Genomic DNA, 13,268 nt, shown 5'->3' with positions numbered 1-13,268 from the left:
CGCGGGCCAGCACGGGTCTGGCGGCAGCGGCGGTGCCGCAGGTCCGGGAAGAGCGAGGGGAGCCGCTTTGCTGCGGGAGCTTTGCCTGGCCCCGCTGCGCGCAGGGGCTGGGCTCGCACTGAGCGCCGCGGCTGGTAACACGCGTCCCACTTGCATCCCCTCCCACTCCTTATTATTTTTTTCCTTTACATGGAATTACAAAAAAAAAAAGAAAAAAAAAAAGCATAGTCGAAAGTCAAAGATTGGGGAAATGGAGTTGCAAGATGCACCAAGCACAAATAGACTAAAAAAATATATATTTTACAGTTCTTCCAGCCACATAAAACGGGTGGGAGCTTCCCCCAGGACCATCCCAGCTCTAATGTAATGCTCCCGGACACACAACGCTTTCCCCCGAGTTCATGTGTGTGCCAGGGAGGCCGTGGAAAAAGTGAGGATTTAAAGACCTCCTATTTCTGCCCCTACAGCCAGATGTCACTTTAAAAATAACACTTGACAACATTACTAGAAAAGAACAGCATCTCTGAAAATACTGCAGCCTATGAATTAGGCCCTAGGCTCCACTAATGCCAAATACTCATAAATCTAATGGGAGCTAACAGGAATTGCAGTTCCCACAGTCAAATTTGTTAAGTTTATCATTGCAGGTAGTCATCTGTGCAGCTGGACACAGGTACTGAAGACAGATAAGCACATCTATGATTTTTGCCTTTTATCACTTCTAGTGCAACTATTGCACAATTCAACTTGAACACAACTGTGCTGCAAGTTGAGCCTTTTCTTCGTATGTGCATTCACAGAAGTAAACCCAGAAGCAGAATTTGAATCCTGCTCATTTGTTGCCACACATAGTTTTACCTTGTTCTGGAAAGCAAAACATGGCCACAGCCCCAGATTCCTTTAGCAACTCCTACAGCTTCTTAAAATCCAGTTGTATCCAAGGGGGCTCTGCCTTGGGAAGGCGCTGTCGCTGCCTCCGAAAGAAGGCTCCAGGACTTCACTTTTAAAGACCCCCTCTCCTCCTGCAGCCCTGCTCTGGATGTAGTGATAAATCCCATCACTGTATTGGGAACAAGTACCAAAGCAAGGCGAGAGTAAGGGAGTGGGGAGCAGCTCTGCCACACTGAAGCTCAATATCTCCATGCCAGCACCCGCCGAGCCCTTGGCACCCACCAGCTCATCGCCCTTGAGCAGGACCTGCTGGACTGCGGATTTCCCTGAGCCCGGCTAAGGCACCGGCTCTGCTCTAATCCCCACGCTTAGGGCGGGCTCCAGGAGGGCCAAGGGCACGAGGCTGCACAGGCAGCACCATCCACCTCCTTGCCACGTGCTCGGGCTGCCAACGGGATGCGCAAATAATCCCGCGATCCAGGCACGCTGGATCTCTGCGCTCTCCGCGCACTGAACTGCTCGCTCTGCAGCCAGACGAGCATCAGGGCTGTGTAAAGCGAGCAGGAGGAGAGCGGGCACAAAATCCAGCTCAAACATAGCCCTGGCCCCTCTCATGGGCCGCAGCAGACTCCAGGCCCAACATCCTTGCAAGAGTCGGGCAGCCCAGCACCACTGCGCCCAGCCCCAAAAGAGGAACCACATAAAAGGGCTCCAAAAGAGGAACCAGATAAAAGGCCTGTTAAAAAACAGGCCCTGAGGAAGAGCCAACCGTGCTCACTGCGAGCCAGCAGCGTAGAGACTGCGTGTGGCACCAGCCTGGGGGCACAGAACCTGCCCGTCCCCGAGGGCCTGGGAAAGACCCAAAGGGAGTTGGCAGGACCCAGCAGCGCAGGGAGAAGGTTATCAGCGGCCACAAAGTATCCCTCGAAATTCTGAATTGGTGCCCAAATGAGGAAAGTAGAAAATCTGGCAGATTAAACAAAAACAACAAAAGAAGCAGGCCAAAGAGTGGAAGGATAATTTGCAAAAAGCATCAAAATGAACAGTAAATTCTTCTGCAGACACCCACAAGCAGGCAGCCTGCTACAAGGGTCATCAATCAGGCTATGAAAGAAGCACTCGGAGATGAGAGGGTCATTGCAGAAAGGCTGAAGTAATTCTTTGCTTACCTTGGAAGAAAACAGGGAAGAAAGCCAGAATCCCTCTTTGAGGTGACTCGTCTGTCCCTGATAGATGATATTATGAAACCCACAGGCAAAGACCAATAACAAGTTGCTGAGATTAGGTGATATTCAGCAAGAGTTCAAAAGAAATTCAAAATGGAATAACCTAATTAATTTTTAATCCTGGTGCCTAAACACTCACTTAAAATTTCCCCAATTACCCAAAGCCTGAAATAGAGAAAATGCAACAGCAGCTTTTTAAAAGGATGTATTTCAGGTGAGACTTCAGAAACTCTTGGTCAGTAGGTCTGGGATCTGTACCAGCCACAACAGAGAACATTTTTTTGCCAATAAAATCAATGAATACATTAATGCATTTAATATATGGGGAAAGAGTCAACATGATTTTTACGACTGGAAGAAAGTTATGTCTCTCAGATTCCGCAGAGATGTTTAAAGGAGTCAATAGACAAGAACGTAAGGGAAAAAAAGGGCTTTTGACAAAATCTCTTCCCAAAGGCACTAAAGCAGTTCTGGCATAAGAGGAAAGGACCTTGCTCAGATAAAGCAGTGATTAAAAAGTAGGAAAGAAAGGGCTGGGGATCAGTGCTGGGACCCCAGGTACTTACAAACCATCAGGAGAGGGGATGCGAAGAGAGAAACTGTTGGGGAAGCTTCAGGCTGCTCAGGCTGGCAGAGCCACCTCAGAAAAAGGGCAAAGGGACCCCCTGAGTCTCACTGACTGGGTGTTAAAATGGCAGCTGAAATTCAGGGAAGGTCACTGGAAAAGGGGCAAAACCACAAGCAATCGCACAAAAATGATGGGCTCGGGGCCGAGGTCCTGCTCTTGGACTAGATCCTGGAGTTCTCGTCAGCGTGCTGTGAGATACCCACTCCGTGCTCTCAGCAGGGTCACAGAAGAAACTTGCGTCCCCTAAAGCAATGCTCAGTTCCCCATGGGTCTAGTAACCCTGCACTTTTCCCAAGAGACAGAGCCAAGTTTCAAAGGGGAAAAAATACAGCAATGTGCAACCAAGTATAACCCATCAGAGCAGAGCCTGGAAATGTGAAGCTAATAAAAAGAGGGAGCATTTTTTTGTCTCCTTTGTAAGAGAAATGAACAATAAATGCAGCACGACAGGCCAAGTGGCACCACTGTACGCACAGTTTTGCCAGTAGCCTGGAAAAACAAACATTCTGCGAACAACCATTTGTGTCTTCAGTGCAAGATAGAAGGCCGGAGTCTCCCACAGCGCTGCTCGGAGCTCATCGGCGCAGTGGCAGGTAAGCAGACAAGGCCCTAAGAATTCATGGTTGATTTGGGATATGGTGCCTGCAGGAAGCTGGCATGTGTTACATTTTCCTTCCTACCTTAATTTCTTAAAATTATAATAAAAAACAATAATAAATCTATTTCTCCATTTAAAATAGTTTTGCTGCCTCTAGGAATGAGAAAACAAACGGTGAAAGCACACGCATGTCGATGTTTGCAGCACGCAGGCTGCACAGCACAACCGGGGCTGGCAGCGCTGGCACTGCCGCAGATGCCAGAGGATGCTGCAAATCAGCCTTGTTTCCCTCAGGTTCCCTCTCCTGGTGTCCCCCGCCAAAGCCCAGCTCTCCTCTCCTTTTGCTTTGCTGCGTCATCCTGGCAACTTTTCCAGTATCATCACTTCCAACACCCTCACCTGCCCTCGGAGCAGGATGGTCTTCCCACTGCCTCTCCCTGCTCCCCTTTGCAGCCTGAGGCCAGGCTGTGCCTTCTCCTCCTGGATTTCGGAAAGGGACTCCAGTCATTTGCCAACACAGGGTCCCAAACCCGTGACTGCTCCCTGACCAGCGGTGCCTGTGGAGGGGCACAAGGAACGATGAGGCCCAGGAGGGAAATGCATATACATAGAGGAAAGGGAAATAATAAAGAATAATAGGAGGCACTGGGAAATAAGAGACAGAAAGCAAGTGGATTTAAAAATAAATAAATAAGGCGGGGGAAGTTGTTGAGTTTTTAGACTTCTATCAGGGCAGAGAAGTCAGAATAATCCAAGGAGAAGCATCTGCCAGCAGGTTGCAGTGGGTGAGAAGATGTCTTGACAAGGGACAAGAAAAAGCCCTAGAGGCTCAAAACAAGTGGGTTTTATCTGCTGGGAGCTCACGGCAGTTATCCGAGGAAGAGCTAAACCACAAAACTAAAAGTGTAGTGCCCAGAAAACAGAAGAAAGAAAGCAAGGCCTGGGGAGAGTCAGCAGAACAAGCCTCGGGCAGAAATGGCCACATTTCAGGATCTCCTGTACTCATCTCCTTGAAGATGAAACCTTAGAAGTAAAATAAATGAATGAATAAAGCTAAATTCAAAGTTGAAATAATATCTGGGGCCCTTAACATGAATCATTCCCAAATCTGGGATATTCAGATATCAGGGTGCCACTTGCACTGAGAGAGACTTGCTCTACCAAATAAGATTTTTCGGTCTTACAAAAATCAGGGTCAGTTTTTAAAGGAGAGTTGCTGTGAGGTGAGAGGCACTGAGCAGAGGGATTGCATGGAAGAGCAGACGTGTGAGGAAGCAGTGGGATGTTGCTCTCCACAGCAGACCCAGGGCTTTGCAAAATAGACCTGCAGCGAGAATCAGAGCGCTGCAGCTTTGCGCTGAAACGCGTCCCTCGGCATGGGGCTTTATCAGCTGGTAACACACTCCACGTGATAGAGGGAAGGGGACCCCTTCTCTCCACATGGGCCTTCAGAAAGAGAAGAAATCGGAGTGACCTTGCTCAATGACACCTTTTAATATCTCTCCACACTCAGCCGGGTTTGTGCATTTCCAAACCCATGTCATCAGGGCGCTTGTTCCTCAGAGCTGCCTCTCCAGCCTCAAGACAAAGATACCCTGAGCAGATGTCAAGAGTTTAACATCGGAAAGTTCAGGACACAATATAGTAATGCAACAGGATGTTGAACAACAACAGGATATGCCACAGTGTTCATGTAGGCTCATATTGGTACCCAGCCACAGCGAGATGGCTGGGGTTTGCCATGGGTACACAAACAGACCAAAGGCTCAAGTGATGCTTTTTAAAGTACCCCCAAGAACTGCAAAACTCACCCTTATTTCATATTAGTGACAAAATATTAATGTCAACAGTAGCTTCCAGTTGCCTTTGACCATATACCATGCAGGTCATCTTTCACTAGGAGGAATTTGAATCAAAGACATCAAACATATCCTTGAAAGAACCTATTTTGCTTAAACTGAAAACAAAGGCACATTTTATGTTCTCTTTTTTTCTCTTGATGACAAAAAAGTAGCCAAGACAGACAACAATATCCTCCTGAAAGTTCAAATTTGTATCAGCAAGAACAGGCGCAGCAGTCATCACCTTGGCAGAGACTCATTAAAGGAGCTAAGTCCTCCCACAGGACTTGCCAATCTGATTTCACAGACAAGGAAAGTAATTATTAGGATACTTATGCTAATTTTATTTTCCCACCACAAAGTAGCCCCTGGAGTTACAGTCATCCACAACTCATTGTGTGATCTGGCAGCCCTCCAAACCCTGCTGACTTACCTTCATAATTAATATTTTTATTTCTTTGTATCCGCTTGGTCTTTGTGTCATTATTCCCTGTGAAACCTCAGATGCTTATTTTTAATGAGTACAGCAATGAAGCAAATATATTCCTGACACAAGTTGTGAAGAGATACATCAGCAACTTCTGAAAGTGCAAGCTATACATTTGCTGCTGGCTAGAATAAGTCGAGTGGATCTCCTTTCTCACTGTTTATTGCTTCGTATAAAACAGCCTGTATCAAGTGCAAGTGTATTTTATACAGATAGTTTTCTGCAATAACTATCTGTTAGAACTTACAACATAATAGTGCAACCAGAAGAAGTATAGCTTAAATACTGGGCATGAAGTGAAAACTTGCTCTATTACTGATGTGCATTGTTGGGAGAATTATACATGTATTAATTTATTTTAACAAGGGCTATTAACTGAGACAGTCTTGAGTCTAGTTTAGCAGAGAAATATTGTACATCTAATAAAAAATAAATAAATAAACCCCCCAAGACTAACAATCTTTCTGATGCAAATCTGCCAGCTGTGCAGTTTTCCAAAAAAAAATATTTCATTCCCAAGCCCTATCACCATAATGGTGTTCTTCAGCTCAGGGACAATTGCTGTGTGTTGGCTACAGCCCACCGGCAGCTCCCTCCTTGCATGTACAGGCAACTGGAGTGAGGAACTCTTCCCTGGACATAAATAAATCGAGCAGCCCATTTCAGCTCTCAGGAGATCCACCAGCATGCATCAGCCCTTGCAGATCTCACATTGCACTAAAGCTCTTTTTTGGAAAAAAAACAAGTTGTTTAAGGTCATACACCCCAAAGAACAAGAAAACATGAGGCATTAAAAACACAAGATGCAAAAGCGGTCTTTAGAAAAACTTGACCGCAGCCTCCAGGAGGATACTCTTGAGCTTTAAATACAGTAATATTAGACTCACCTTTTTCCAGTTTCATCTTCTTGGTTGCAGTCATGTGCCAAAAACACACAGGGCTTCAGGGAATTTCCAAACTGAAGAACTGAGAGAACAGCAGCGCATGAGAGAGGAAGGAGTGAACAGAATGAGATAATACGTAAAAGCAAGTTAATAAGAAACAAATAAAAGAATGAAAACTCAACTTGTCTGCTAAGGGTTTTCCCCAAAAGGGAGGACACCTTGTGAACAGGTTAGTCAGCGAGAATGAACAGTCCATGCTGGGCATTTCTCAAGCCTCTGAAGTGGCCGTTGCACAAAAGATGGAAAAACATGCTGCTGTGAGAAGGACGGAACTGGGAGGAATAGGAGAAGTTAAATTTCAAGCCAACACCAGGAACAAAGAAAATCAACACCCAGGCACCAGTTATTCCGTGGAGCACAAACTACACAGAACGTGGGAGCAGCCAAGCAGGCAGTGCCCAACACTGCTCCAGCCCACAGGCTGCAGGATCCCCTAGCCACAAGCATGGAGCAAAGGAAGAAAAATGATGTGAAACTGGGCATGGCTTTTCCATTTCACGACCTAGCCTAGGGCTCAGGCCAGCCATGCTCTGTTATCGCGGTCAGTGCCAGCTGGAGCCTTGCAAAGTACACAGGCAGATTTAAAAATACTGTGTTGAATTTAAACAATTCCAAGTTGAGTCAGCTATAGCTATGATCCTGTTCATGAAGATTGCTACAGACCACGGAGCTTCATGAAAATAGTTGTAAATATTTGCAGTGTTCTCGAAGTTGTACAGAAGTTTTCCAGTAAAAATTGTAATCCAGAATATGTCACTCACTGTTTTCTAATGGTCACAACTACTTAACTGACAAAAAAAAAAAAACCCTCAAATTTACTGGTATCTGATCGTCTGGCCAGTAGTATTAACTATTAAAATGTGGAAGAAAAACATGAGAAAAACAAGGAGAGAAACACTACTAGGTATAAATTGTGTCTGTAATACAGGTGATTAATATCAGTGTTAATGAGATTGCAGAGAAGCTTTACTCTATGACATAGAGCAATTGCTTTAGACTTTTCTAAGCACAGTCAGGTCACTCTCTGGAAAGCAGAATCCATCATTTTAGGGTTGTCTGAAGTCTTTAATATCCAGTACTAAGCAAAAAGGCAATACGACTGTGTTATATCTTTGGAGTCTGTGTTCACAGCTGAATGAATATGTCCCAAAACTATCATGAATTGGACACACTCCAGGCTATTCAGGCAAAATGACAAACTTTCCACTTAAAAACTCAGTACAGCTGAAGTAGTATATTCATCTTTCTTCCTTTCTGGGGACACGTGAATGACAAAGCTGAAGTTATATGTCCTGAAAGGCTGGACTCATTAAAGGACATGCCACACGAGTATGCAGAGGCACCACGGGTGCTCACTCCTCCTTGCAAATTAAACCTTTGGGTTTGCACTGCTGCTGGCTTTCCTGGACCGGGACTCTTGCACATCAGTAATGTGCTCTCAAGCAGTAAGCTGGCACATTTATAGATAATTAAGCTTGCCAGATCAAAACCGAAACACTCCAAATTAACAGAGACTAAGAACTCAAATTTGAAAAGATGCAGTTTGAAATTAATGATGCCAAGATCACAAAACTCCAGGAATCTTAAACTTATCCTCCCATTTCAACACACATGTATTAAGCTGCTTTCTAGGGTGGGTTGCATTGCCCCAGGTACTTCCCCTGTGCACACTGCAGGTCTGCTGCTGCTGTAGCAGAGGGTCCCACCACAGCATCATCCACACGGACCACGTTGTGCTGTTTACCCTCAACATGGCCAGCAGGTAATTTTTATACCAAGATATTCTTTGAGATTCCTTGAGCAGAATTCTAGACGCAATGTAGGTAAATGACGCTTTGTTTTTTAAAATTAGCTTTCCAATTTAGGAAAATAAAAATTAGAAATCTGCAGAGTAATAAAAGTAAAACATAAACTAAAAATAGAAGAATACATTTACCAAACAAAAAAACTAAGGAAAAGGAACATTTCACCAAGTGAGAAGGTTCCCAGAAAAGCTTCACTGCATCTCTCCTCCCTGTGCTGTAAAAGTGATTGAAGAAGCATCTGTTCATTTATCCTTTGGGCAAATATTTCTTCTTTTGTTACTTCCCTTTTTAAAAACCCTCTGCAAGGGCTCTTTCCGCTGTAGCACAAGTAAGCGTCAGCCACCCCCGTTTCCTCAACGTGTCGCAGCTGTGCTGGGTGCAGGAGCAGCGAGGAAGGTCAGCGCCCGGTGCAAGGGAAGCAGCTGAGGAACCCCCTCCACCTGGCTGCTCTAAATCAGAAGTCAAAGACGTCTCCCTGTTCGCTTAATAGAGCTTAAATAAGATATGGAGGAGCCTTCCAGCACAACCAAGGAAGCACAAGTGGCTCTCATATGTGGTGTCCTATAATTTACCTTCAAGACAGGAAGGAAACGGAGGCTTTGCTCACAGTGCTAGACTGTAAAACTGGGCCAGAAATCACTTTTTTTTTCTGTAAAACAAAATCAGAATCCTTATCAGCAAGAAGGCTTAATTCATATCCGTAAGCTAAGCAGACATAGTTTATTTCTGTAATTTTAGCATTTCTATCGGTGACATAAATATTTACTCCTGCATGTGTGAAATACCAAAATTAAAAATGGTAGAAAGTTAATGTTACAGATACACACCCATGCATATGAATACACCTTCACATATCATTATCTTGTACAAACCTCGCAACTAGATTAAGTTCAAAAATATGTTGTCAGTCTGTGCTAAAAGCAGATTTTCCCTCACTCTGGCCTGAAGATGCTCAATACACTTGTAATAAACTGGGGAGAACTAAGACACAATTTCACTTTTTGTTAAAAAAAAAAGAATTAAGAAAGGGAATACAAAATGAATATTTTCTGAGCAGAGCTCTCCATTTTAACTACTTCTCTATAGTGATGCAGACAGAGGACAGATACATTAAAGCTCTGGGGAAGCTCTCTGCATGTGGAGCTGTTTCTTGGAGTCCCGGGTAGGGCAGGTAGCACATCTGGAACAGGCACAAACCAAAGAGGATATTTAGAGTCATTTTTCTTGCTCTCCAGAGGAGAGAGGGATGCAGGCACTCTGTACACCAATGCAGCTCCGTGCTGCTTGCTCACTGTATTTGCTTGAAAAATTAAAAGAAGCGGGAGTTAAAGGAGCCTCCATGTGATATTGCTTTGGAGTGCCTTTTGCAGAGAATGCCCCAGGGGCAGTGCTGCCGAGCACTGCGTTCAGCACGGATACGGATGCGGTCCTGCAGGAAGTCTTCCCTGCAAAGCCCCAAGAAGTTCCTGAAAAGGAGGAGTGCAATTTCTCTCCTCTTCCACAAGCCTGAGAGCATTTTCTCGCCAGTTTAGTCAAACTATAAATAAAAGCATCCTGTCTTCATCTTTTCTGGTCCGCCCACGGTGTCCTCCTTAGGATTGACTCTCCTCTATCCCTGGACAAGGTGAAGAGAGGTGGCAAGGGGCCCTACGGGGCACAGAGCGACCTGAGCAGTGATGCTGGGGCCGTTGATGCCCCTCTGTATCACCTTGTGATAGACTGGGCACTGGGCACATCTCCAGGCCCCGACAGGCTGCAGCAAGCGGCTCAGCTTTCAGCAGCAGGGAGCACAAACTCTGCTCTCACATCAGCATATTGAGTACTGGGGAGAAAGGCTGAGGCGACGTTTATCTCACCGTTGTGCAGAGCTCATGGTGCGCGATGCGCTCAGACACGTGGGAGCAGATAGTGGCTGCCTTGTGGAGTACAATCTGCACCAAATGCAAGCGATAAGGAGACGAGGGAAAGAAAGAGCATCCAGCGGAGCACCAGCTTGTGTCTCAAGTGAGCACCGCTCGGGAGAGCTTTCCTTTGCTTTATGCAACCACGGTGTGCACAAATGCATCAGGGAGACTTACATTTTCAAGTGCCCCAAACTCCATAATTTTTTTATAGAAGATGAGTGCTTTTCTTGAAACATCCCTGACTCAGGCAGAAGCTGCTGTCTATCCTGTGGGAGTGGAGTTACGCTCAGAGCTGCAAAGAGCAGGATCACTTGGTAAAAGATGAGTCGAGTGTAGCTAGAGACTCTCTCCAGTTACTTCTTATGCTTCTGGTCCTTAAATACCATTAAATACCACCTTAAATGCCATCAGGGAAATGGGAGAGTCAAAGGCTAATGCGACTCCTCTGTTCCCACTTGCCTTCTCCCTTGCTATCTTGTCTGGGCAGAACATAAAGCCTCTGGGCAAAGACTCCTTGTTCCCACATAGCACGGAACACAATGGGATCCTGACCTCAGTTTATGGCTACAGATATTTCCCTCATATATTTGTACTGTACAACATATGTCAGCTTGGGGGATTGTTGAATTTGTGTTTGTTTTTAACGTGGGAAGTCAGAAAACAACCCATGTAAAAAGCAGAACCACCTCGTAATGTGTTTCAAAAAACAGACAACACCCGTGCTGCATAGCAAATACCTCACTGAACCAGAGGTCTTTCAGGGTAACTTTCAAAACGCCTCTGTTGGGCCCCACAGAACCACTTAGGAGTTGCTATATGGTCTAAATATTAAAGTTTTATGTTTAACCTGAAATGAAAGCTGTATTTCAGGTCATCTGAAGAATTTATAAATCAAAGGCTTGCTCCATGGTAGGGTTTATAGGACTGAGAACCGAGAAGCTTTTAAATTCCCCTGAAGTCAGCACCAATATATAATACTTTCTGTAACTTGGTATTATCCATAAAACCAAAATAAAACAACTAGAAATGAGTTATCCATTCCTCATTCTCTTCTAATTTGTTACTGGATGCAATTCCAACATTCACTTTTAAACAACCAAAAGAATTTATTGAAAATAGTTTTTGTTTTGCTCGGTTTTAAGCCTCTTGAGCTCTTGTTGTAAGTCACTTTCTCATACCTGTAACAGCCTGATCCTCACGGGTACATAACATAGATCAAATGACCAGGATATGAGAACAGTCAGGTTTGACTCTTTGGTTTTATAAAGCCTTCCCTCTCTAGCCAAGGGCAAGAATTTTGGCTTAGCTATACAAAGTTTTATTTAGATGCCTTACTCTTTTTTAAGCACCTAATTCTTATCACAGTACAGAAAAAGCTACATATCTAAACATCTCTTAAAAAAATGAGATTAGGCATTTGAGCTTTACATCTCTACAGCTATAAAATATGGACAATTATATGATCTTACTTCATGTATGGACAGAGAGGAAAAATATCTACCGGATATTCAGAATGTATTCAGACAGGAAGAGAGCAACAGTGCCAGAAAATGAAACCTTCAGGGTTAAAGCAGTGCTCCACGAGTTAAACAGAAACAAAAACAAAAGCAGAAGTTTATCCAAACGCCCCTCTCCTGTTCAGTTTCCTGCACTATATTCATTCCACCACACATTTATCTTTTCTTAGATCCTGTCCATCACAACCACCACAGAAAGAGTATCAAGTAGGATACGTCACCAAGGCATCTCCTCATGCAGGGACGTGGAGAAAACGAAGAGAAATCCATTAAAGCCATGAAGTCCACGTGTGAGAGCTGCAGCCTGCTGCACTCCCATGCGGCTCCGCGCTCTCTCGAACCATATTCCTGAATCTCAATCCCCCTCTCAGGAGGATTAAAGTGGATTAGCAGCTGGCAAACTGACAGGCTTCGAGATGTAACTGCAACCCAGGAGTCATCAGCAGCAAGTCAGAATTCCCGCAACATTCCTGTGAGGTCCACTTCAGGACCCTGATCCAGTTAGTACTTTTAATAATGACCTGGAATAAAATGTAAAATCATCATGGATTGCGTATGCTGATGGCAAGAAGATAGAAGATGCCAGGTGACTGTTGCAGGGGATTTCAGCTTGTGCCTGTCCAGCGCCACCCGGGATGACCAACCCCGCTCCCACGGCACCGGGAACCCGAGCAGCGCCCGGAGGCGGCTGCTGCGCAACGCCGGGTTATTCACGGTCCCTTTTCCTAGGTCTCATTTCTACGGGCTTTGAGTACCACTTGGGAAGAACTAACGTCAGTTTTCATACTTCTCCACAGCTCAGATTGAAAATACCTTTTTGTGTTGCATTGATTATGAAATGAGGTCACCATGAACCACTGCGAGAGCACCAGTATTCTCCTCCATAACTGCTACTGTTCACATTAATGCATCCCCCTTAAAAATGATACTATATTTCTAAAGCAAAAGCAGATAACCTGCAGTAACCTCACTCTTCTGCTGAAATCGGGATGCAGAGAGCTTTTATAATGGTAAAATATGGAAAAGCTGTCGGCTCGTCACTCCAAGCACCAGGCTGCGTCACACCATGGCCCATCACTTTATAAACCCCTTGGACACTGTCTGACAGGAAACATCAGCCCTTCTTTAGAATAGATCAGCTATCTCGTCCCTTGGATCAAAACACTAAAAACTTTCCTCCCAGACTGTGTTTCCACAGATAATCATTTGAATAATAATTTTCTCAGAAATTCTTAGCCTCAGTTTTGTTCCCAATGTGAGTCTATGGGAAACCAGACTCTTATATGCCCACTTTTAACAAGCCGTTAATATTACAGATTTTATTCTGTTGTGCTTTCTTGTTTGTGTGCTTGTTTTTGCATGCTTGTGATTAGCATCACGTGAACAACTTGCCCCAGTATAAACCAAGTCATCCCGACTGAAGACAA

The sequence above is a fragment of the Tinamus guttatus genome, unplaced genomic scaffold, assembly GCF_059628265.1.
Source record: "Tinamus guttatus ecotype Peru unplaced genomic scaffold, ASM5962826v1 Tinamus_guttatus_pri_ptg000169l, whole genome shotgun sequence".
Classification (NCBI taxonomy): domain Eukaryota; kingdom Metazoa; phylum Chordata; class Aves; order Tinamiformes; family Tinamidae; genus Tinamus; species Tinamus guttatus.
This window is presented reverse-complemented; position numbering follows the sequence as displayed.